This window comes from Bombina bombina, chromosome 3 (genome assembly GCF_027579735.1).
Source record: "Bombina bombina isolate aBomBom1 chromosome 3, aBomBom1.pri, whole genome shotgun sequence".
NCBI lineage: Eukaryota > Metazoa > Chordata > Amphibia > Anura > Bombinatoridae > Bombina > Bombina bombina.
Window position 1 is genome coordinate 1242014152 of NC_069501.1, and position 25270 is coordinate 1242039421.

Genomic DNA, 25270 nt, shown 5'->3' on the forward strand with positions numbered 1-25270 from the left:
ATATAATGCAGGTGTCGGCGATGTCGGGGGCGGCAGATTAGGGGTTAATAAGTGTAAGATTAGGGGTGTTTAGACTCGGGGTTCATGTTAGGGTGTTAGGTGTAATCGTAAATATTCTGTCCCTATAGGAATCAATGGGGCTGCGTTAGGAGCTGAACGCTGCTTTTTTGCAGGTGTTAGGGTTTTTTTCAGCCGGTTCTCCCCCATTGATTCCTATGGGGAAATCGTGCACAAGCACGTTTAGCCAGCTCACTGCTACCGTAAGCAGCGCTGGTATTGAGGTGAGATGTGGAGCTAAATTTTGCTCTCCGCTCACTTTTCTGCGGCTAATGACGGGTTTAAATAAAAACCTGTAATACCAGCGTTGTCTGTAGGTGAGCGGTGAGCAAAAACTGCACGTTAGCCCCGCACAGCTTTATCGACAAAGCTTGTAATCTACCCGTTAATGTTTACAAATAAACATTTATTAAATTAAATACAGCATTTATGTTTGAATATTTTTTATTAAACATTTTATCAAGTGTCAACATTCTCTTGCACAATGGTTCTGGTCTGTGGCCACAGAACTATATTACATAACAAACTGGTGGGTCAATCATACATTCAATTTTCATTAACAACATCTACAGAGCCACTAATCCACCTCTGTTCTTCTGTGTTTCTCCTAAAGAGGAGCGCTCGGCCCTTTAATGATGATCCCATGAGGGTATCGCCCTTTCAGGTTCTGGGAGACCACCACATCAGTTCATCCACAGTGCTATGTTAATATACATTAAAAATATTTCTTACTTTAATATTCATCAGGTTTTGTTAACAAACAGTAAGAAAGGGGGGGGGAGGGGGGGACAGTGAAAGAAACAGTGACCTTCTTGTAGAGAGCAAAGTACCTTGTACATAAAGACATCTATTCCACGGCACACCCCTGCATTCCGACATCAGCTCAATCTAAGTACGGATTCTTAGTGACTACTCCTGCCTACCTATCCAATAGAACCATATCTTGTGCATGACCTCCCTATTGTTTAGAATTCCCGCTGCTTCTTCATACATGGTATATGTGTGTTGTACTTTATTGTATATTTCCGTCCATGACGGAGCCCCTATCTTCCAGTATCTCGCAATACATGTTCTGGTGACTGCGCCTAGGATTCTAATGAAGGTGCTAAGGTATCTATGAAAAACATCTATTCGTTCATGCAGTAATGCCTGTTGTATAGTAAGGGTAAACTCCTCATCTATCAGCTGGCCTATAAACCAAGATAGTCTCCTCCACACCTCCTGTATTATCTCACAATCCCACCACATATGTTTATAAGTAGCCCCTATAGCACAAGTCGTTCCCCTGTGGGTTCAAACGAGATGTCCTAACTGGGGTCAAGTACCACCGGAAGACCGTTAAATACGGCATTTAAAGGGACAGTCTAGTCAAAAATAAATGTTCATGATTCAGATACGGAATCTTATTTTAAAGAACTTTCCAATTACTTTTATAATCAAATTTGCTTTGTTCTCTTGATATTCTTTGTTGAAGGCTAAATCTAGGTAGGCTCATATGCTAATTTCTAAACCCTGAAGGCTGCCTCTTATCTCAGTTCATTTTACTAGCTTTTCACAGCTATACAGCACTAGTTCATGTGTGACAAAAATATAACGTTGTGCTCAGTCCCGTGGAGTTATTTATGAGTCAGCACTAACTGCGTAAAATGCCGGTCTGTTAAAAGAACTGAAATAAGGAGGCAGTCTGCAGAGGCTTAGATACAGGGTCATCACAGAGGCCAAAAAAGGAAATTTATGCTTATCTGATAAATTTATTTCTTTTACGATAAATTTACGATAATCTATATTAAAGGGACAGTCTACTTGAAAATGTTTATTATTTAAAAAGATAAATAATCCCCCAGTTTTGCATAACCAACACTGTTATATTAATATACTTTCTTTTACAAGATATACCGAGTCCACGGGTTTCATCCTTTACTTGTGGGATATATTCCTCCTGCTAACAGGAAGTGGCAAAGAGCACCACAGCAGAGCTGCTATATAGCTCCTCCCTTAACTCCTCCCCCCCAGTCATTCGCCCAAAGGTATAGGAAGAGAAAGCGAAAGAACTAACAAGGTGCAGAGGTGACTAAAGTTTCTAAAAAATAAATCCTGTCTCAAAATGACAGGGTGGGCCGTGGACTCGGTATATCGTAAAAGAAATTAATTTATCAGGTAAGCATAAATTTCCTTTTCTTTTACAAGATATACCGAGTCCACGGGTTTCATCCTTTACTTGTGGGATACCAATACCAAAGCTTTAGGACACGGATGAAAGGGAGGGACAAGACAGGAACCTAAACGGAAGGCACCACTGCTTGAAGCACCTTTCTCCCAAAAATAGCCTCAGAAGAAGCAAAAGTATCAAATTTGTAAAATTTGGAAAAAGTATGACGGGAGGAACAAGTCGCAGCCTTACAAATCTGTTCAACAGAAGCATTGTTTTTAAAAGCCCAAGTGGAAGCCACAGCTCTAGTGGAATGAGCCGTAATCTTTTTCAGGGGGCTGCTGTCCAGCAGTCTCAGTGGATGATGCTTCTCAGCCAAAAATAGAGAGAGGTAGCCGTAGCTTTTTGACCCCTACGCTTCCCAGAATAAACAACAAACAGGGAAGGTGTTTGACGGAAATCCTTGGTCGCTTGTAAATAAAATTTTAAAGAGCGAACCACATCCAAATTGTGTAGCAAACGTTCCTTCTTAGAGGAAGGATTAGGACACAAGGAAGGAACCACAATTTCCTGATTAATATTCTTATTTGAAACAAACTTAGGAAGGAATCCAGGTTTAGTACGCAAAACCACCTTATCAGAATGGAATATAAGATAAGGGGAATCACATTGTAATGCAGAAAGCTCAGAAACTCTTCGAGCCGAAGAAATAGCTACTAAAAACAAAACTTTCCAAGATAACAGTTTAATATCTATGGAATGCATGGGTTCAAACGGAACCCCTTGAAGAACATTAAGAACTAAATTCAAGCTCCATGGCGGAGCAATTGTTTTAAACACAGGCTTGATTCTGATTAAAGCCTGACAAAAAGCCTGAACATCTGGGACATCTGCCAGATGCTTGTGAAGCAAAATTGACAAAGCAGAAATTTGTCCCTTCAAGGAACAAGCTGATAATCCCTTCTCCAATCTTTCTTGGAGAAAAGACATAATCCTAGGAATCCTAATCTTACTCTATGAGTAACCCTTGGATTCACACCAATAAAGATATTTACGCCATATCTTATGGTAAATTTTTCTAGTAACCGGCTTGCAAGCCTGAATCAGAGTATCAATGACTGACTCAGAGAAACCCCGCTTAGATAAAATCAAGCGTTCAATCTCCAACCAGTCAGCTGCAGAGAAGTTAGATTTGGATGTTGGAAAGGACCTTGAATGAGAAGGTCCTTTCTCAATGGCAGTCTCCACGGTGGTAGAGATGACATGTCCACTAGATCTGCATACCAGGTCCTGTGTGGCCACGCAGGCGCTATTAGAATTACTGAAGCCCTCTCCTGTTTGATTCTGGCAATCACACGAGGAAGGAGAGGAAAAGGTGGAAACACATAAGCCAGGTTGAACGACCAAGGTACTGCTAGAGCATCTATCAGTACAGCCTGGGGATCCCTTGACCTGGACCCGTAATGTGGAAGTTTGGCATTCTGTCGAGATGCCATCAGATCCAATTCCGGTGTGTCCCATTAAAGAATTAAGGTTGCAAACACCTCCGGATGAAGTTCCCACTCCCCCGGATGAAAAGTCTGACGACTTAGAAAATCCGCTTCCCAGTTTTCTACTCCTGGGATATAGATCGCAGACAGATGGCAAGAGTGAGCCTCCGCCCATCGAATTATCTTTGATACTTCTATCATCGCTAGAGAACTCCTTGTTCCCCCTGATGATTGATATATGCCACAGTCGTGATATTGTCCGACTGGAATCTTATGAATTTGGCTGAAGCCAACTGAGGCCATGCCAGCAGCGCATTGAATATCACTCTCAGTTACAGAATATTGATTGGCAATTGAGACTCCACCTTGAGAGTCCACACACCCTGAGCCTTCAGGGAATTCCAGACTGAAACCCAGCCCAGGAGACTGGCGTCCGTTGTTAATATTACCCAAGATGGCCTGCGGAAGCACATCCCTTAGGACAGATTGTCCTGTGACAACCACCACCAGATTTATCTGAGGAGATAAATTCGCATAATCCCCATTCCACTGACTGAGCATGCACAGTTGTAGTGGTCTGAGATGAAAGCGAGCAAACGGGATGATATCCATTGCTGCTACCATTAGTCCGATGACTTCCATATAGTGAGCCACTGATGGCCGATGAATGGACTGCAGAGCTCGGCAAGTATTTAGAATCTTTGATTTTCTGACTTCTGTCAGAAATATTTTCATGTTTACCGAGTCTATCAGAGTTCCCAGGAATGGAACTCTTGTCTGTGGAACTAGTGAACTTTTTTCTACATTCACTTTCCAACACGAGAGGAAATGACAACACGATGTCCGTGTGAGATTTGGACAGATGATAGGATGACGCCTGGATCAAGATATCGTCCAGATAGGGCACCACCGCTATGCCTCGTGGCCTAAGAACCGCTAGAAGAGACCCTAGTACCTTTGTGAAGATCCTGGGAGCCGTGGCCAACCCGAAGGGAAGGGCCACAAACTGGTAATGTTTGTCCTGAAATGCAAATCACAGGAACTGATGATGATCCTTGTGGATAGGAATGTGAAGGTACGCATCCTTCAGGCCCACCGTGGTCATGTATTGACCCTCCTGGATCATTGGCAAAATTGTACGAATAGTCTCCATCTTGAACGATGGGACTCTGAGAAACTTGTTTAGACATTTGAGATCTAAAATCGGTCTGAAGGTTCCCTCTTTTTTGCGAACCACGAATAGGTTTGAATAGAACCCCTGCCCCTGTTCCAGATCTGGAACTGGGCAAATTACACCCATGGTGTAGAGGTCTTTTAAACAGCGTAAGAACGCCTCTCTTTTTGTCTGGTCTACAGACAATCGTGAAAGATGAAATCTTCCCCTTGGGAGGAAGTCCTTGAATTCCAACTGATACCCCTGGGTCACAATTTCCAATGCCCAGGGATCCTGTACATCCCTTGCCCAAGCCTGAGCAAAGAAAGAGAGTCTGCCCCCTACTAGATCCGGTCCCGGATCGGGAGCTGCCCCTTTATGCTGTCTTGGTAGCAGCAGCAGGCTTTTTGACTTGTTTACCCTTATTCCAGGCCTGGTTAGGTCACCAGACCGCCTTGGATTGAGCAAAGTTCCCTTCCTGCTTAGTGGAGGAAGAGGAAGCAGAGGATGTTCCTTTAAAGTTTTGAAAGGAACGAAAATTATTTTGTTTACTCCTCATCTTGAGGGGCTTGTCCTGAGGTAGGGTGTGACCCTTACCTCCAGTAATGTCAGAGATTATTTCCTTCAGCTCAGGCCCGAATAGGGTCTTACCTTTGAAGGCAATAGATAAAAGCTTAGATTTAAACGATGCATCAGCCGACCATGACTTTAGCCATAACGCGCTACAATGGCAAAGCCTGCGTTTTTCGCTGCTAATTTTGCAAGTTGAAAAGCAACATCAGTCATAAAAGAATTTGCTAGTTTAAGAGCCTTAATTCTGTCTAAAATGTCCTCTAAAGGTGTCTCAACCTTCAGAGACTCTTCCAGGGTGTCAAACCGAAAGGCAGCTGCAGTAGTTACTGGAACCATGCAGGCTATAGGCTGTAAGAGAAAACCCTGGTGAACAAATAGTTTCTTTAGAAGACCCTCTAATTTTTTATCCATATGGTCTTTAAAAGCACAACTGTCCTCAATGGGTATAGTTGTACGTTTAGCTAAAGTAGATATAGCTCCCTCCACCTTGGGAACCAATTGCCAGGAGTCCCGTATGGTGTCAGATATGGGAAACATTTTCTTAAAATTAGGAGGGGGAGAAAACGGTATACCTGGTCTATCCCATTCCTTCTTAACAATTTCCGAAATTCTCTTAGGAACCGGAAAAACATCTGTGTAAGTAGGTACTTCCAAATATTTGTCCATTTTACACAATTTTTCTGGGGGAATTGTGATAGGGTCACAATCATCCAGAGTCACCAGAACCTCCCTGTGCAATAAGCAGAGGTGTTCTAATTTGACTTTAAAGGACATGACGTCCGAATCTGTCTGAGGTAATAAACTTCCTGACTCTGAAAGTTCTCCCTCAGACATAAAATCCCTAACCCTCAAATCAGAACATTGTGAGGACGCATCGGAAATAGCCACTAAGGCATCAGAGGGTTCAGTATTAACATTAATATCTGACCTATGGAGTTTACCCTGCAAACCTGGCAGTTTGGATAATACCTGTGTAAGGGTAGTAGACATAACTGCAGCCATATCTTGCAAAGTAAAAGAAGTAGACGCACTAGAGGTACTTGGCGTCGCTTGTGCAGGCGTTAAAGGTTGAGACACTTGAGGAGAATTAGGTGGCATATCCTGGTTCTCTTCAGACTGAGAATCATCCTTAGGCACACTATCATTACCTAAAATATGATCTTTACAGTGTAGGATCATTTCAGTACAAGAAGGACACAATGTAAGAGGGGGTTCCACAATGGCTTCTAAACACATAGAACACTGACTTTCTTCATTGTCAGACATGTTGAACAGACTAGTAATAACAGCACAAGTCGTTAACAATCTTTATTATGTGAGAAAAACAATTTAGTAAAAAACCGTTACTGTACCTTTAAGGAAAAAAAGTGTACACAGATTTCCCAAAAGTGCTAAAACGTTAAGGAAAATTGAAAATTTTGATAGGGAAAGCACCTAATGTGCAGTCGGATATTGCACCCCTAGTAAGAAAAAGACTTTGACCCTTAAACATACGGTGAGGCCACAAAGAAACGTTAAAATGGAAAGAAAACGTTTTAACTGTCTCTGCACTTCACCACAGCTTTGCTGTGGCACCTACCTGCCCCAATCAGTATAAACAATCCGGACTTGCTCCACAATGCAGCCTCACAATCTGGTCCTAACCGGAGTAATGGCTGTACTCTCCGGCTCTAACTGCGCACTGAGGCGCGAAAATTAGGCCACGCCCATCATGTACGATGGAAAATAAACACCACCAGCCGCATGGGAAACGGTCTGTGAATAAACCATGCCTAATATATTAAGTGCCATGTGGATCCCCAAAATAAAAACGCATCAGCCCTGATAAGCCTTATTTCAATAAAAAATAGCGTACTCCAGGCTGTCTCAGTGTCTAACCAAGCCCTTAAGTGTCCCTTGCAGTTCTCACAAAGGTCATTAAACACAGGGGTCCAGTACCACCCTACCCGGACTACTGCTTACCCCTCTTACAAGATATAAAATATGTCAGCCAATTCTGAATCTACCAGGTCTCTTCAGAATATACATGACTGCACATACCTCAAAGCTGCATGTAGCAGAAATGTTCCCCACACTGAAGCTTTCTCTGTACTCCTCAGTCATCTTGTGGGAAGCAAACAAGGATCTCAGTTACAACCGCTGAGATCATCAGACTCAAGGCAGAATTCTTCTTCTATGTCCTGCCTGAGGATAAATAGTACTCATCGGTACCATTTTAAAATAAAAAAAACTCTTGATTGAAGAAACTAAAACTATTATTTTATCACCTCTTAACTTTACCCTTCCTATTACTAGCATAGGCAAAGAGAACAACTGGGGGGAGGAGTTAAGGGAGGAGCAATATAGCAGCTCTGCTGTGGTGCTCTTTTCCACTTCCTGTTAGCAGGAGGAATATATCCCACAAGTAAAGTATGAAATCCGTGGACTCGGTATATCTTGTAAAAGAAAGTATATTAATATAACAGTGTTGGTTATGCAAAACTGGGGGATTATTTATCTTTTTAAATAATAAACATTTTCAAGTAGACTGTCCCTTTAATATAGATTATACAAAGACGTAACTAATCTCAGCTAAATGACAGAACTAATGTCAAGTGGAATATTCATTTTATAGTTTAATGTTAAACAAAAAAAGTCTGAAAACTGTATTTCATTTGGAGCTCAACATACTGTAGCTGGTACAATTTATAAAAAAGGGAACAATTATAATTTTTTTCTTGTTAAGTTAGTTTTACAAGGTAATGTTAAGAAGCTAATTCTCTATTTATATGAAGTTTTAAGATTGGTTGTTTTTTTAGGTTTGTAGCTATGAAATCAAATCAAAAGTTTAAAGAACATCCTTGATTATCTGTTATACATATAGCCCTGTGGTAAAGATTGATATAGCTTTCAATATTCTATTACTTTTGCATGTAATAATAATAATAATAATAATAGTAATGATAATATACACTGTGCAGCTACTTTATTACGTACAGCTACCTAGTAGCATGTTGAGCCTCCTTTAGCCTTAAAAACAGACTGAATTTGTCTAGGCATGGATTCAACAAGATGCTAAAAACATTGAGGAGGTATTGTGTACCATGCAGACATGAGTGTGTCACGCAACTCTTGGAGATACGATGGAGGTGTAGGCCTGCAGCAAATAACAATTTCCAGCTCATTCCAAAGATGTTTAATAGGATTGACATCTGGGGACTAAGCAGGCCACTGCAGCAAAGAAACTCCATTGTCATGTTCCAGGAACCATCCCTTAGTGATGTGGGCTTTGTGCACTGGTGCATTATCCTGCTGGCAGTAACCATCTGCCTGAGGATAAACGGTCAACATGACATTCAACAACAATGTTTACATACGCTGTGGCATTCAGACGTGAATCTAGGGGTATCAATGAACCCAACGTGTACCAGGAAAACATTACCCACACCATGACCCCACCAACTTGCACAGTTTTCATCAAACATGACAGGTCTATGGATTCATGCTTTTTTCACCAAATTCGGAGCCCGCCATCAACATCACACACTAGGAACTGATTTGTCACACCAAGCAACCTTTTTTCAGTCTTTGATGGTCCAGTGCTAGTGTTGTTGTGCCAACAGAAGGCGGGCTCTCTTCTCTGATAATGGCACCTGACGTACCCGCCAACTGTTATAGCCCATCCGTGACAAGGTGCACTTAGTGGTGCATTGCAATATGTTTTTCTCCTGCACCAAGGTTGAATTCTGATGTGATTCACAAAATAGTGGCCTGTCTGTTTCCTTGCATAAGTCTAGTCATCCTCCTCTGACCTCTCTCATCAACAAGCATTTTTCTGGACTGTAAACAGGACTGCCACTGACTGGATGTTTTTTGTTTATAGCACCATTTTCAATACACTGTTGAAACTGTGGTACGTGAAAAATTCAGGATACGCTTCGTCCAGCTCGTCTTGCACTTACTATCATGCCATGTTCAAAGTCCATTAGATCACTGCTCTTCACCATTCTTGCTACTAGTGGTATGCTTAACTGATAGTAGGAAGGTTGTTCTGCTGTATTTATACCAAAACTGTGGCCATGTGATGTGCAATATGGTGGAATGAACCATTTGTGTGCACAGCAGGGCTGTTCCTAATAAAGTAGCCGCACAGTGTATATAACATGTTTAAAATCAGCGTAAATATGCTATCAATAGTTATAGCTAAAGTAACAAGAAATAGATCACGTGTCACAAATATAATCTAGAATTTACATTTGTGTTTTTCTTCCCTTTCTTTTATTTCTTAAACTGGCTTTGATGTTTAGTTCAGGTTTTATTAGGATAATGAAACATTTGGGAAAGAAGATACAGCACAGAAGTCCAGCACCAGAAGCCAAGATGGCAAATATTTCCATGGCCACCATATATTTCCCTTTGGTGCTAAGGTAGGCTGGGATGAAGGAAATCCAAACGCTACAAAACACCAGCATGCTGAAGGTGATGTGCTGAGCTTCATTAAATGTATTCGGCAGTTTCCTTGCCATAAAGGCTACAAAAAAACTTAGTAAAGACAAAAACCCCATATAGCCAATCACAAGGTAAAATGCTATGGTAGATCCTTCATTACATTCCACTATTATCTTCCCAACCTCTACTTGTGTATTATAGTAAGGGTATGGTGGATAGAATATGAGCCACACAACACATATCATAACCTCTCCAGAAGAGCAGATAAGAACTATAGAACTTGACATGGTTTTACCAAACTGTATGCTAAATGTTGAGGAAGGTTTAGTAGCTTTAAAGGCAAAGATAACAAGAGTTGTTTTAGCAAGCACACAAGAAACTGAAACGGCAAAAGTATTTACAAAGACTATTTGCCGAAAGAGACAAGAGATCTTTGTAGCTTGTCCAATAAATAAAAAGGGACATAGAAATGATAATATGAGGCAAAGAAGAAGAGTGTAACTGAGATTAAGGTTGTTGGCTTTTACAACTGGAGTATCTTTGTGTTTAATAAATATCAATAATACTATAGAGGTGACAGCAATGAAAACAGCAGTCACAAGTGCAATGACTAAACCCAGTGGTTCTTCATATGACAAAAAATCAATGCTCTTCGGGATACACTCATTCCTCTTTACATTTGACCACTGATCTTCAGGACAACGCAAACAGCTTTCCATATCTGAGGAAACAAAATAAATATGAAGTTAAAGAGAGGTGAAAATCAAAATGAAACTTTACTGATTATATCCAGGAAAAAAGAAAGAAAGACAATTAGACTGACAATCCAGAAGAGGTGACACATGTAATAGTTTCTTCTACATGGCTAGCTTTTAAATTGTACATACTGTAAATGTGTGTGCCATCCAACTAAACTATTATACATTAAATCATGGACTATAAAAATAGATGATCTCTCTTGGAAATATACAGTATGTAAATGTAAAGTCAATTCTTAAAGGCGGGGTCATTAATTAAAGCTATGGAATATAGCAGATAAAAAGGGCCTACAAACTAAGCATCAGCTATGCCATTTGGTCCACGCATAAATATCATGTTTTTGAGCACCTGGTGCCAAAGACCCTGAAATGAGAATGCTAACTCCTTTAGAAAATCATTTAGGTAACATAGAACCCATGACATTTTCCAGGATAGAGAGACGGATGTGATTAGATTTTTTTTTTTTTTTTTTTAAATATTTTTATTGAGGGTTGAAAAAGGTAAGCATACAGGTTTCACACATGAAGGTAAATACATTCATATAGCCTATATAACAATGGATTGTCACAGAAATTGGTATTTGTAGCTAGCACACAGGAGGAAGCGATGAACCTTAGAATAGTAAATTGTCTAAGAAAAACCTGTCGTGTACAATATAAAATATCACATGTCAACCCTCATATTTTCCAACCCCCTACAACAGATGAGGCCTCTGTTGGACCCCTTAGACCAAATAAATTAGGCATTGGGGGGAATATAGTAATATAAGACCACTTTTGTACCTCCCGAATGCTATTAAACAATCAAAAACCAAACGTGTCAATATGATCTATACAGTGAAATTGTTTCCAGACATTATTAATAGACATTAGAAAACATATATAAACCATGTTCAACTGACAATTGTTAGGATCATGAGAAGATACACATCTAGCCTGTTGTACTGTAAACCCTCTATATGGCACATAAGGCCACTTATGGACCTCAGTACTACTGAAAATATGAAGCTACAGAGGGCTATCATGGGCATTGTGAGACTACTCGAGTCTCAAAGGGGAACCTCTTTTTTCTATTTATACATATATACATTGAATAGAAGAGGAAGTCGCTCTCAGGACTTTCATGTTATACCATTTTAGTTGAAATATTTTTATGAACAGATATTGTTCCACATATACAATAATGTTACAATAAATATGCATACAGTGTGTTCCTTGCCTTCAGCATCTCTGTCCATCTGACAAAAAGTAAGTCTTGATGCTCATAAGCATCTCCCTGGAAAAGATAAAAGGCATTCAAACAAGATGGGAGGGATTAACAGAATATTGTCTTTATCACCATCTGCTATCTGTAGCCTTCAATCATGAGCTCCTAGTAAGGTGAGCTCCCTCATCTTCAGGATGTATTCAAGCTTACATATTTGTGAGAACCAAAGAAACACATTGATTTGAATACAACATTCGATTCTTTTTTTTTTTTTTAACAATAAACTGATACTTTCAAATGAACATAAAAAAACTTATTTAAAGGGACACTGAACCCAATTTTTTTCTTTCATGATTGAGATAGAGCATGCAATTTTAAGAAACTTTCTTATTTACTTCTATTATCAATTTTCTTTGTTCTCTTGCTATCTTTATTTGAAAAAGAAGGCATCTAAGGAGCCAGAAAATGTTTGGTTCAGTACAATGGACAGCACTTGTTTATTGGTGCTGTCCAATCAGCAAGGACAACCCAGGTTGTTCACCAAAAATGGTCCGGCATCTAAACTTACATTTTTGCTTTTCAAATAAACATACCAAGAGAATGAAGAAAATTTGATAATAAGAGTAAATTAGAAAGTTGCTTAAAATTGCATGCTCTATCTGAATCTCGAAAGAAAAAAATGGGTTCAGTGTCCCTTTAACGTTTCCCGTCGAGCAGTGGGAATGCATCTGTTAAAGGGACAGTCTACACCAGAATTTTTATTGTTTTAAAAGATAGATAATCCCTTTATTACCCATTCCCCAGTTTTGCATAACCAACACAGTTATATTAATATACTTTTAACCTCTGTGATTATCTTGTATCTAAGCCTCTGCAAACTGCCCCTTTATTTCAGTTCTTTTGACAGACTTGTAGTTTAGCCAATCAGTGCCTGCTCCCAGATAACTTCACGTGCACGAGCACAGTGTTATCTATATGAAACACATGAACTAACACCCTCTAGTGGTGAAGAACTGTTAAAATGCATTCTGAAAAGAGGTGGCCTTCATGGTCTAAGAAATTAGCATATGAACCACCTAGGTTAAGCTTTCAACTAAAAATACCAAGAGAACAAAGCAAAATTGGTGATAAAAGTGAATTGGAAAATTGTTTAAAATTACATGCCCTATCTGAATCATGAAAGTTTATTTTGGCCTAGTCTGTCCCTTTAAGTCTCTGAAGTATTTATAAAATCTCCATCTAATGTCTACTTCTAAAATTTTGAGAGATTATTGTAAAGTTGTTTACCGTTTTACTATTTCTTATCTAGCGGTTGCTTCATATCTATCTTTATTCATTATCCAGTGAATCCAGTTCCTTTGAAAGTGTGCTGTAGGGCCTTGTGACCAGGAAGCAGATTCTGACATGACATAGATACTGTCAATTTTATTAGTTACCTCTGGCCATGATGGGGAGCCTGTTTTCCAGTACCCGGCGATACACATTCTAGTAGCCGTGCATAAGATTCCGATGAATGTATAAGTGGCAGGGTTTTAGGTTGTCTTGGGAGGCTGACAACAAGATAGATTAATATAGGATTACACCTAACATGTTTGATAACTTGCCCCATATCGGTTTTATCTTTGGGCATTCCCACCACATGTGAATATAGTCCCCAATGGTAGCACAACCTCTATAACAGAGCCTGCTCCTCTGGGTAGAGTAATATAAGAGTTTATAATGGTGTGAGATACCACCTAAAGGAGGTTTTAATAGAATTTTCTATGAGGCCTATGCTTATCAAGCCTTTACTAGCTCTAGAAAAGATTTGTGCCCATTTCTCGTGGAGTGTCGTTTTTGTGTTATTTTTAGCTTCCTGTATTGCTAGATAAAGTTGTGTAATCATTTTTTTATTTCTAAAAGAAGTTCTACATAGACACTTCAAAGTAGTGTGTGGAAGTACTGGGCTGTTCTTATTATATCTAGTTATAGCGTTAGAGATCTGAAGGTTAAGGTACCAGTGCAAAATATGGGGTTGTATTTTATCCCTTAACTGAATATTTGTCATCATTTTGCCCCTGTCCACAAAGTCAGCCACCCTATATAGTCCTTTATTTTCCCATTTACTAATAAGTCTTTGTGAATCTGGGGGAAGCAAAGCTCCCACTGGCATTATTGACGTAGCTTTGGGTATTCATTTTAGGGACACAGTAAGGGATTTCCATAATTGTTTGGATTCCACTGTAACTTGTAGCTTATATAATAGTTTATTTGTTTTGGTTATGGGCTCCCATATGATATCAGCGGTTATGGGCTCCCATATGATATCCCGCTATATCAGCTTCAATTGGGGTCCAAGTGATTCCTTGGTAGTTTTTACCCAGTAATGTGATTTGTTCCAACCTAGCAGCTTGATAGTAATCCATTAGATTAGGTACTCCCACCCCTCCCATCTGTTTATGCTGTTTTAGGATGTAAGAGGCTATGCGTGCTGTCTTAGCGCCTCGTAGGAACCTAATTAATTCCGCTTGCAGATCTCTCAACTCTTTCTGGGGTATTCTAATTGGAAGTACTCTAAAAAGATATAGTACCCTCGGCAGTATGTTCATCTTGATAGCCGACAATCGGCTATACCAAGAGAAGCTACCTTTTCTCCACTTACCTACATCCCTTCTTATTGTTTTAAAAATTGGTATGTAGTTTGCCTTGTATAGGCCCTAGGGCTTATTTGTTATAGTAATTCCTAGATATTTGATATAGTTCTTGTCCCACGTGAAATCAAAATTGGTTTCTATCAGCTTTTGGGTATGTGACGGCAATGTCAGTGGGAGAGCTTCACATTTATCTGGATTGATTTTAAAGCCCGAAGTTCTTGAGAAATCCTCTAGCACTTTATACAGATTAGGAAGGGATATAAGGGGCTTTGTCAGTGTAAGTAAGATGTCGTCCGCGAACAGTGTTAACTTGTAGTCTCCACTTTTAAATGTAACCCCATATATATCAACTGATTTTCTGATGCAGGAGGCTAATGGTTCTACACAAAGGGCAAATAAAAGTGTCGACAAAGGGCAGCCCTGGCGGGTGCCATTTAAATTTTTTATAGACCTAGACTAGTATCCTGTCGCAGTCGGAACCGAATATAAGCTTCTGATAGCTCTCATGAAACCTCCATCAAATCCCAAATGTATAAGGACTTCAAACATATATATCCAGTCTACCCTATCAAACACCTTCTATGCATCCAGTGATTGAAGCAGAGAAGGTGTGTTAGTCCCCACCAAGTATTCCACCAGAGAGACCACGCGCCTTACATTATCTGGAGCTTCCCATTCTCTTATGTACCCTACCTGGTCGGGATGTATCAGGGAAGGTAAACATGGCTTGACTCTGTTAGCTAATGTTTTGGTGAACATTTTTAGATCAATGAGATTGATTGAAATTTTGGCATTTCTTGGGGTTTTTCCCTAATTTGGGGATGACCACTATTTTGGCTTGTAGCAACTCCGATGGAATTGGAGTGCCCTGCATAATGTCATTACAAAATTTATGAAGGTGTGGAATCAAATTCGTTTTAAATAGCTTATAATATTCCCCAGGGAAACCATCAGGTCCAGCTGACTTGCCTAATTTAAGATCCTTGATTGCTAAGGTGATCTCCCCCACTGTGATCTCTGTGTTTAAGGACTCTGCCTCTGAACTATCTAATTTTGGCAGGTCTGCTTTCTGTAAAAATTGATATGTGTCATATAGGATTTCGTAATAGTGTGCAAAGCTGTCTGTAATTTCCTGTGGATGGGATGTCATAACTCCGTCAGGTTTTTGAATGTGCGGAATAGCTAGATTTTTAGTTCTTTCTCTTAATTTATGGGCTAGATACCTGTCAGGTTTGTTTGCATAGATAAAATAATGTGCTTTTAATTTTTGTATAGCTCTGAGGGATGTCTCATTCAGGATTTTTGCCAGATTTTGTCTTTTAATCATTAAGGTATTTAGGGTAGTTTGAGATAGTGTGTTTTGGTGTTTCTTTTCTAATGCTGATATTTCTCTTTGGAGTATGTCTATGTTTGCTTTGGCCTTTTCAGGTGTATTGCTTTTTCTATTATTAGCATCCCCCTTATATATAGTTTATGAGTAGCCCAAGTAGTCATCGGGCTAATTGCGGGGTCTACGTTTATCTTCCAATATTCAGTCAGGTTTCGCAATAATTTATTGTGTAGTTCTGGCTGTTTTAATGGGATTGGGTCGTATTTCCAGGATCTCTGCCTATTTATGTTGACTATACCTTCTAGATTTACCTGAATGATAGAATGAGCCGACCATAAACATGAGTGGATGGTTAAAGCAAGCAGTTTGGGAATCAGTAATTGACTAATATGTAATCCAATTTGGAATAGGTTTTGTGAGCGGGGTAGTAATAGGTGTAGTCTGTGGTAAGACCATATAATGATATCCAAGAGTCAATGACATTATGGGCCTCTAAGGAGTCTTTAATAGACTTGGTCATGGTGTTATGTCTCAGTTGTTTGTTTGTAAGTTTTACTGGTACATCTGCCTTGTATATCTTCAGGTTGATATTAAAATCTCCTGCAAGTATAATTTGTGTTTGCGAGCATTGTGTCAGCAGATATGTGAAAGAAGATGTGTTGTTGTTTCTATAGGAGAATAAACATTGCACAGTGTTATCTGTGAGTCTTGCAAATTCCCTCTTATTATGAGATATCTGCCCTCCTTGTCTTTTATCACTTCCTCCCTCTTAAATTGAGTGAGTTGTGTATGAGTGTAGAAACTCGTTGGAGAAGATCCCCTCTGCTATAAAGGTTGGCGTCTCCTGTTTTCTTGCGTAGTGTCTGGTAGATCTGGACAGTCTAGTCTGAGATATTGGCATACCTCTGGGATCTCTTGCTTCTCTTTGAGTGTTATAGTTCTGCCTTCGTGATGTACATGAAGCGCAAATGGGAATCCCCACCTATAGTTTATCTGATTTTTCCGCAGCAGTTATGTTAAAGGACGTAGGGCAGAACCTTTCTGTAGTGTTTTGAGACATGAGTCCTGATAGAGTTGTATAATTGACCCTTTAAACTTAAAGGTCAGGTTTTTCCTGGCCCCTGTCATAATTTCTTCCTTCTCCTGGAAGCGGAACAGTTTAGTTATAATATTTCTCGGTGGTTCTCCTTCCTTTGGCTTTGCTCTCAAAGCTCTATGAGCTCTTTCCATTTGAAACTTTCCTTCTTCTGTTGTGCCTGTGATGGTTTGAAACATATGTAGCAGATAGTTGTTTAATTCTGTCATGGTGACCGACTCAGGAATACCCTTTAGATGTATATTGCATCTCCTACTTCTGTTTTCTAAATCTTCCATTTTCTCATGGATTTCTGTAATTTCTTGGTGTTGAGAAGTTAGTTGATGTGTGAGTGTAGCTATGTCTTCCTCCATAGATTCTTCTTTGTGCTCCAGGGTTTCTACTCTTTATCCTAGGTCCAGTATATCCTGCTTAATCTCAGCTAGGCTATTTGTGACCGTATTTTGGAGAGAGTCCATCTTTTCCCACATCTTGTCAAAATGTATAGCTATATCTTGTTTAGATACCAGATTCCTGAGGTTTTATTTTGTTACAGCTTTTCTATTCCCTTTTGGGGAGTGAGTTTCTATATCCGAATCCATTTCTTCCTCAAGTACAGAAGTTTCTGTTTCTTTAGGTTTCTCTCCCTTGGAGGGTTTGAAAAAGATATTTGCAGTTGTAGGCTTGACTGATGGCGCTAATTTATTTTGTCTTCTAGCCAACATGTTATTATATGTGGAGAGTGCAAAAGAGGCCCTTTGGCGGCCACACTGTTCCAAATGGGTCTTTATAGTATCTTCGCAGTAGGTATTTTAGTCAGCCTTATATAGGCCTACAGTATTAGTGCACTGCGCTCTCCCCTATATATGCTGAAATATATGTGCCTGCTACATCAGCAAGCTCAGAAAAGTTCTGCAACGGTTTTTACAATAAGTATGTAGGTACTTCTGCCTGACGTATGCAGCCTATGTTAGGCATTTAGGATGAATGGTAAAAATCCCTGACCTTATGAAACTACTTTATGAAAGGTTAAGGTTATAAGGTATGCATATTTTGGTAATAGTTAGCCACCCTATGTAACAACCAGTCACACTTGCTATTAGGAGTATTAAGAACATTCTCAACCTATTCTAGATATAAGCAGCTATGGGTTTAGCGATTAAGGAGCTCTGGAAGTATTTAAAGTTTACCCAGGTTTGCACAGGGGCTAGGAAACGAAACAATACATTATAGGCGGTGTTGAAGTTCTAATACGTAGCTAGATCAACAGAGCAACATTGCCACCTCACTAAGAATCGTGGCTGATTGGAGAATCTTAGATATGTCTATGAGTGGACTCACTGGTAAACCTTGTTATAGATATAGGATTAACTGGAAGTGTTTCAGAGTCTTAGTATTGCAGCAGGGAGCTTATAGCTAGAGGTCAGAGGAGAGACAAACAGAGCTATATTGGAAAGAGATCTGAGTGTGGACTCATCATGTCTCTCAGGCTAGGGAGTTTGAGTGATATTTAACAACAAATATTTGTAACTTATACCATGCCAATATTTTCAGTATATTAAACAAGAACATATAAACATTTTACATGTATAAAAAATAACGTATATAGATGCACATTTTGGTTAGAGATATCTCTATACTTTTATTTGTCTCCAACAGATTGAGATAAGATCAACATTTTCAGTATATAAACCTAGAACATATAATCATTTTACATGTATAAAAAATAGTGTATACAGATGCACATTTTGGTTAGGGTTATCTCTATACTTTTATTTGTCTCTAACAGATTAAGATAAAATAGCCAGGACTTTCTACTTGAAGTCGCCTAAGCATAATACCATTTAAGAGTGGTATTGTGGCAGTTTAAAGTAGACAGATAAATAAAATAGCTAAAACTCTCCTCAACGTAAATCCTAAAACAAATAATAACAATCTTCTACTAGAGAAAGTGAGCTACACAACGCATGCAAACTTAGTGAGTATGAATTGAATAGGGGAAAGTTTGTCTAGAGCTTTGCAGCAGAGCTATTTCACAATAAGTCTATACAATCAAACAAAGTGGGTAATAGCAAGTGGAATATATAAGCAGACTTTCCATCTGGATTCAAGTGGCCCTTCACTCTTTTACCCATTACCACAAGCATAAAACAGAGCGTTTGTAATGCTTGTGGGATATTCCACTATCAGACCTAACTCGGCCAGTAGTCTTCTTATCCCAGCGTCGAGCTGTAATGATAGGGAATATCACAGAGCAGAGAAAGTTAAAGTTGGCAAAAGAGGTACGTTTTACTTACAATGGGCAGGGTAGTCCTTAGTGGCAATAGGCAGGGAACCAGCGGCTAGGTGGTTAAAGGGAAAACTACTTGAAGGACTGATGACCAACAGGATAGCCTTTGACAGCAACAGGTAGAGAAAACAGCAGTCCAAGGGATAAACAGGCAGAGTGGTCAAGCAGGCAATGACCATAAACATAATAGATCCAGAACTTCAGGGGTTAAGCTAGCAGAATAGTCAGACAGGCAGAGTGTTTAACAGTAAGGCAATCCAGTACTTTAGAGATAAAGCAAGCAGAGTAGTCAGGCAGGCAGAGTTCATACACTGTGAGGCAATCAGTACTTGAGGGGTTAAGCTGCAGAGTAGTCAGGCAGGCAGAGTTCATACACTGTGAGGCAATCAGTACTTGAGGGGTTAAGCTGTAGAGTAGTCAGGCAGGCAGAGTTCATACACTGTGAGGCAATCAGTACTTGAGGGGTTAAGCTGCAGAGTAGTCAGGCAGGCAGAGTTCATACACTGTGAGGCAATCAGTACTTGAGGGGTTAAGCTGTAGAGTAGTCAGACAGACAGAGTTCATACACTGTGAGGCAATCAGTACTTGAGGGGTTAAGCTGTAGAGTAGTCAGGCAGGCAGAGTTCATACACTGTGAGGCAATCAGTACTTGATGGTTTAAGCTGTAGAGTAGTCAGGCAGGCAGAGTTCATACACTGTGAGGCAATCAGTACTTGAGGGGTTAAGCTGTAGAGTAGTCAGGCAGGCAGAGTTCATACACTGTGAGGCAATCAGTACTTGATGGTTTAAGCTGTAGAGTAGTCAGGCAGGCAGAGTTCATACACTGTGAGGCAATCAGTACTTGAGGGGTAAAGCTGTAGAGTAGTCAGGCAGGAAGAGTTCATACACTGTGAGGCAATCAGTACTTGAGGGGTTAAGCTGTAGAGTAGTCAGACAGGTAGAGTTCATACACTGTGAGGCAATCAGTACTTGAGGGGTTAAGCTGTAGAGTAGTCAGGCAGGTAGAGTTCATACACTGTGAGGCAATCAGTACTTGAGGGTTTAAGCTGTAGAGTAGTCAGGCAGGCAGAGTTCATACACTGTGAGGCAATCAGTACTTGAGGGGCTAAGCTGTAGAATAGTCAGGCAGGTAGAGTTCATACACTGTGAGGCAATCAGTACTTGAGGGGTTAAGCTGTAGAGTAGTCAGACAGGCAGAGTTCATACACTGTGAGGCAATCAGTACTTGAGGGGTTAAGCTGTAGAGTAGTCAGGCAGGCAGAGTTCATACACTGTGAGGCAATCAGTACTTGAGGGGTTAAGCTGCAGAGTAGTCAGGCAGGCAGAGTTCATACACTGTGAGGCAATCAGTACTTGAGGGTTTAAGCTGCAGAGTAGTCAGGCAGGCAGAGTTCATACACTGTGAGGCAATCAGTACTTGAGGGGTTAAGCTGTAGAGTAGTCAGGCAGGCAGAGTTCATACACAGAGAGGCAATCAGTACTTGAGGGGTTAAGCTGTAGAGTAGTCAGGCAGGCAGAGTTCATACACAGAGAGGCAATCAATACTTGAGGGGTTAAGCTGTAGAGTAGTCAGGCAGGCAGAGTTCATACACTGTGAGGCAATCAGTACTTGAGGGGTTAAGCTGCAGAGTATTCAGGCAGGCAAAGTTCATACACAGAGAGGCAATCAGTACTTGAGGGGTTAAGTTGTAGAGTAGTCAGAAAGACAGAGATCATACACAGAGAGGAAATCAGTAGTTGAGGGGTTAAGCAGCAGAGTAGTCAGGCAGGCAGAGTTCATACACTGTGAGACAATCAGTACTTGAGGGGTTAAGCTGTTGAGTAGTCAGGTAGGCAGAGTTCATACACAGAGAGGCAATCAGTACTTGAGGGGTTAAGCAGCAGAGTATTCAGGCAGGCAGAGATCATAAACAATAAGGCAATCCGGAGAACAATAATCTAACACACCCAGGAGCACACAAGGTAACACCTATACTTGGGAAAGGGTAATAGGAAAATAAGAGACTTACATATGCGCAGGATTCACGCCACAGCTCCAGGACCGGCATCAGGACATCGTCGCACACTCAGAGGAACCGCCGCATCCCTGGCAACAGCCAGAGCGATGTGATGCCGCGATGTGGGGCGGCGTGACAGCGTTAGAGTCTACCTATAAGATCTGCTCATTCTCAATCCCACGTGCCTGATGATTCCAGAGGCGATAGTAAACTACTGAGGCAGGGACACAAGGAGTCAAGAAAAGACATCACACAGGCCAGACACCATGTATAGGATAATGTTTTACAGGAACCTTTTTGGAACTAACTCCATAGTTAGCGGGTTGACCAGAAGTGTTTGTACCTCATTATCGGGATCAGGCTGTGACGAGTGTCGAGGTAAAAGACTCCAGAGGTTGTCTTGATCGGCATGTATCAGGTTTTGATTAGAGGTCTGAACATGCGGCGGGCTCCTCTACTGAATTTCCTTCTCACTTTGATGCAACACTAAACAAGGTAACGGTTCTCCCATATTGCCCACTGTTGTCACAGCTACTGCCAAAGTGCGGGTCTCATTTGTTGCAATAGTCAGGAAACTCTCCTCTCCTCCTGTTAGCTGATGTTCTAGTGTAGGGACTAAGTTCTCCATCTTGTTGGTGTTTTCCCAGGCTGCCTTAAAGTGTATTTCAATGTGTAGAATACAGTTGCGTTGTAAGCGGTCTAAGGCTGTTAGCAAAGCTTGTTCCATAGGCTCCATTGTAGGGATAGCCTCTCTAAGCTATTACCCCGTGTTACTGGGAGGGGGGATTGTACTCGTGGTAGGTCGTCGCCTAAAGTCCCATCAGCCCAGATCCAGGTTAGAAGATCATAAGCTCCGCAATACTTCTATCAGGCTGTTTAGCTTATATTAAGCCATCTAATGATACTGTTAGGGATACAAGATGCTGAATATTTCCCAGGATAATCAGTGGATTACTTGGATTTCCTCTAGAGCCTCAGATATTGCAACCTGTCATGGCCGCTGCCTATGCACGCCCCCTGAAGTGACTACATTTTGATGCTGATCCTCTGGGTGTGTAGTATAGGTTTGACATTAGTAGAATTGGGATTGGCATTTCTAAGAATTTAAAGACTAACTGCCGGCATTGAGTAGAAGTTGGTAGTAATTTGGGGTCTCCACAAACTGTCGCCATTACATCAATTTCTGGGCACCTACCTACAGTTTGTAAGGTCATTCATTTCATACTTCCCTGATGATTGTACACCCCAAAAAATGTTCATAAGAAGAAGGAAACAACCTGGTTTTGAATAGATAATTTACTTGCAATTTACATGATAGAACTGCAAACAAAGCCCCAACCTGGTTATTTATATGTGTATCTGTCATGTTTACCAGGTTTTCATTTACTTGCTCAAACTGTCTGACGTGATTAGTCGCATCTTTGGTAGGACATATAATTTTGTTTCTGTAGTGTGTTTTCCACTTCATTTTTAGCATTATTTGCTTTTACACTGTGGTGCCTATTTAAGATGTTGGACCAGATTGGTGACTGTTGAGATTCCTCTATCACAGTCGTGCTCTATTCCACTATTTGACTATCTGGTTCCTCACTTCTGCTTTGCTTCCCCACTAGTAACTCTGCTGCTATCTATCTATCTATCTATCTATCTATCTATCTATCTATCTATTGTAGCTATATTTCTTTCATACAAGTGGTGAGAGTCCACAATCCATTACTCCTGGGAATTACTCTTCTCTACCACTAGGAGGAGGCAAAGATTCCCAAGCCCCAAGAGCCCTATAAAACTCCTACCTCACACATACATCAGTCTTTACTTTGCCTCCGCTGGAGGTGGTTGAAGAATGAAGATGTGGATTTGATTCTTTAGAAAGCGGGGGTTTTTCAGTCTATATTGAGACCAGTTTTCCCCTCAGAGTAAAGTGCTTGCCAGAGGGATGTATATGGGGTATGGTTTGTGATTCTTTTTTCACCTCATGAGAAATTTTTCATAAACCTTCCATAATTGGCCACAGGGATTTGTCTTTTGCCTCCCTTTATCGATCTACAATATACTCCTATTCCTTAACCTCTGCCGATATGTTTCAGTACTGGTTTTGCTGTCTGCTGCTTATTTGCTGGTGGACGAGTGTCTATTGGTAAGTATAATTTATTAATCATTTTAGGACAAAATCCTTTACACTATTCAGTTGCTGTTTTGCATGCATCTGCTTTTTGGCGCTCTAAGTTTTAATTTTGTGTCGACCTTAAGGTTTATGCACAACCCAGTTGCGACCATCGGATTAACCCTTAACTGGTTAGTCTTTATATAATTATTTTGTGCGTTAGCTGATTTACGCATGTTGGGTTAGCGCACCTTCGTCCTTGTCTATGTCGGGTTCTTGGTGCCCTATATTCCTTTTAGTTGTTTTTGTGTGCGTTATTTCCTTCCGATGAGCGTTATCTGCCTTTTGATGTAATGTTAATGTCTCCTGCTTTGTTTTGCAGTTTGGCTTAGCATGCATTGTACCTGTGAGTTTATTTTAAAAGCTACTTAGGAGGGGGTAAGTGATTTTCATTCCTAAGAGGTTTTTTAAATGGTTATAGTGTTTATTGCATTGCTTTACCATATGCTATAATGGAACAGTCTGATTTTGTCTATAAATCTACCCAAGAAACTGGGTTCCCTGAACACCTTTTTACCGTTATTAGGTGAGCATATTGTAAAAAAGCTGAGGTGCCTTCTCCAGCTCATTTATGTGACTAATGTTCAGAATTAAAATGCAATCAGACCAACCTAATGCTATTTCTTTGGGTATTAAAGGGACATTATACACTCATTTTTTCTTTGCATAAATGTTTTGTAGATGATCTATTTATATAGCCCATAAAGTTTTTTGGTTTTTTTAAATGTATAGTTTTGCTTATTTTTAAATAACATTGCTCTGATTTTCAGACTCCTAACCAAGCCCCAAAGTTTTATGAGAATACCGTCTGCTACCTACTCCAGCTTTCTCCTGTTTGTGTAAAGGGTCTTTTCATATGCAAAATCAGTATCTGTGCATCTTATTCTTTATAGTAGTGTCTATTACATGCAGTTATATGAAAATGAGTGTATAATGTCCCTTTAACACACCTTCTGTCTGTTCATTACAGGAGAATAATGATATTGTTTAATCTACAGTGAAAAATGTTTTCAAGACAGTTTTTGAGGCACTGGCTGCTCTCCCACCCTCAAACAAGTGTAAAAGATCAGTTCAGATTTCACCTTCTACAAGTGCTATGTGCTCTGAATCCAGGGATACTGTTTTGTCTTCAGATGGTGAAGTTTCCTCTTGTGATGAAGAATCTTCAACTGATGTTAAACCTGATATTTCCTCTTTTTTGTTTAAAGTTGAACATATTCATTCTCTTTTATAGGAGGTCTTAATTACCTTAGGGGTTAAAGATTGTAAAGTTTCTGATGATAAGCCTTGTAATTGTTTAAATTCAGTTTTTAAGACGGTTGTTAATCTCCCTGAGATTTTACCTATTCCTGACATGATTTCTAGGGAATGATCAATGCCAAGTAATTAATTTACCCCTTTTTCAAGGTTTAAAAAGTTATATCCTTTACCTGCTGCTGATATTGATTTGTGGTTCCCAAGGTTGATGGGCCATTTCCACTCTGGCTAATTGTACTACTATTCCTTTGGAAGACAGTGCTTCTCTTATAGACCCTTTAGATAGAAAATTAGAGTCTTTTCGTAGAAGGGCCTTTTTACATGCTGGTGGTTATATTTTCAAGGCAGCCATTTATATTGCTGTTGTAGCTGCTGCTTCTACTTATTGGTTGTCTAGTCTTTCAGAACAGTATTCTGATGACTCTGCTAGTTCAAACCTATTGGGTTTACTCAAAAGTGTCAATTATTTTATTTGTAATGCTGTATTTGATATTGTGAAGATTAATGTCTAAAACATGTCTTTAGCAGTATCAAAATACAGATCATTATCTCTTTCCTTTCAGGGAAAGAAAACGTTTGGTTCTGATTTAGTTTCTATTATATCTTCTTTTACCAGTGGTAAAGGACTTTGCATTCTTTGGACATTGTATTTGGGAATCTTTGCCCCCTAGTGGTGGAGAAAAGTAATTCCCAGGAGTAATGAATTGTG